Below are 2,647 nucleotides of genomic sequence, written 5' to 3' on the forward strand. Positions count from 1 at the left end.
ACAGACAGGACCAACGCCACACTGTTCGTTTTTGGTGCAGTTTTCTATCGATGTAAATATAAATATTACTACTATACTTTCCGGTTGCTGTTGGATAGTAGTAGTCCTTCCAATCCGATGAACTTTTGCCTATATTTATAAAGAAAAATAATTACAAATTTGAAAAAAATCTACTTCATGTATTCCGTAGTATTAAAATATCATTGAACGCTAATATTTAAACGTAAGTAACAGCCACTAAGCAACTTTAAAACTTGAAAAAAAAAATACGAAATTGTATAATAAATAGAGTAATACACTTTTAGTCTTTATTGTAAGTATATATATTAGCGTCGTGTGTATAATATTTGTTTATGTATGGTAAGATGCCTATATATATAGCCTATGGTATATATATTTAATATTATATATCTATATAATAATCAGTTATCTATAACCATGCGTGCGCACGGGGTGGGCCAGGTGAGCCGTGGCACTCCCTGCGAGCTGTAACTTATTAGTTATTATATTTATGGCAATTTATAGATCATTTACATAGTTGTATTGCCTTATTCTATGGTATAAGATTCTGATTTTTGATTTTTTTATATCAACAAAATTAACAAGATTCTCTTAAATCTATAGCAAACAAAAAAATGGTTCTATTTAATCGAGGGTAAGGTTAATCGTGGGCATATACCAAAATTTATCAATTTGGACTTAACGAAAATAATGTGCAAATGCATATAAATCCTAGCCCTACTTATGAACAAAAATATATATATTATTATAGGTAACTTACAATTTAAACGGTAGGTGATGACCAGTGAGTAAATTAATGTCATTTTATAGATAACAGTGTTTAAAATAATTTGTTTCAAGTACCTATGGCCCACTCTGCCACAACGAGCTGCGCGCGCCTATGTTATCCATTCATTTTTATTTTAAAATCTTAAAATATTAGCCAAGTGCTCACAAAAATATTATAAAAGTTATTTTAAAAAAAAAGAGTGGAAGGGGATATATCCCCATATCCCCCCATAATTACGCCACTGTAACTTAGGTAAAATTAACTAAAATAATAGTTGTTAAAAATGTCTGTTACAGCACTTATATCTGTTAATATATACTTGGACCTAGCATATATCTAGATAAAGGCATTATAATTTTAATTTTATTAATAATTTGTTTAAAGGACACTATATTCATTCCGTCATATTATATCTGTTGTCTCCGTATTCCAACCAAATAACATCACAAATTTTACGTTCAGAATTATTAATTTTATTCTAAAGTTTTTAATATTACAGTATTAATAATCAACCTATTTTCAAATTTAATGGTAAGACGGAAGAATATTATCTACTATCTAGGTCCCATTTACCAGGCACCTATATTATTTTGATATTTCAATTTTAAACCCAGTATTATGGGCAATATAAAATTGTAAATTTATATTATTTTATTAATTATTATATATGTACATATTTTGATGACTATATTTTAAAGGTGTGAAAACTTCGTGTACATAATATCTATAATGGATTTTTGGTGAGTAAGCATTATGCCGTATAGTGTTCACACATTACCGAAAAATATCTACTTGCCACATCATTCGTTGCACCTTATATTGTTCGATCTAGCAATAACACGTAATATATTAATACCCAATATATACAAAACTGTACTGCAGTCTGCAGGAACTATACAAAAAGTATGTGTGTTTTTTAAACATCCCAAATGACCTAAACAAAAACGTAATGTTAGATTCAATAGAACGGGTTTGTCCTATATCACAGGACACAGATTAATATAGATTAAAATGACTTGGCCCAACAAAATGGATCCATTGGTTTATGACTTCATAATTACTTTTATGGAATATTGTTTGATGCCGTTGTTAATGGATCAAAATATTGATTTAGTTTAAGCCATGGTAGAAATAACTTTACTATTTATTTCTATCATGGCTCAAGCTATGTCACCGGTAAATAACGTAGGTATAAAGTGTATATTAATATATATCAGAAATAATGTGGTAGATAATAATTAAAACAACTATTTATGGAAGTAAAATAAAAATATATGTCAATTGACATTACTACTGACAATACAACTATACCTCGTTTAACAAGCATACAGAAAAATCAGTTTATTGTATAAAAACCCCCTAGGTACCCAACCAATTACTAATAAACATCATATTATTATTCATTTTTAGATAAACATATTAGGCTGATCATGATAGGTTCACTGCATAAAAATCTCAAATTGTCAATTTTTGCTGTCTCTTACCAAACAACAAGGCTGGGCATTGACGAGTTAAAAATTAAAATTAAGTTAAAACGTTAAGTTAATTAACTCGTTACTTTTTTTTTCAAATTAACTTTTAACTTAATAAGTTACTTTTTTTTCAAGATTAACGTGTTAACTTCAAGTTAATTTTATTTCAAAAATATTTAAATTAAGTTAATTTTCGTCCGAAGAATAATGCAAATTTTTGAATGTGTTTTTACTTTGATGTATCATTTTAAATTTCCCCAGTAATTTTCTTGGACGTAAAGAAAAACGGAACTTTTCTCCTTTACGGAACACCCCTTTTTTGGGGTTTGTTTTGGGGGGACTTAGTCATTTTTTGGGTAAAAAAATGTTGGTGAAATCAGAATTT

Source organism: Acyrthosiphon pisum, chromosome A1 (genome assembly GCF_005508785.2).
Source record: "Acyrthosiphon pisum isolate AL4f chromosome A1, pea_aphid_22Mar2018_4r6ur, whole genome shotgun sequence".
NCBI lineage: Eukaryota > Metazoa > Arthropoda > Insecta > Hemiptera > Aphididae > Acyrthosiphon > Acyrthosiphon pisum.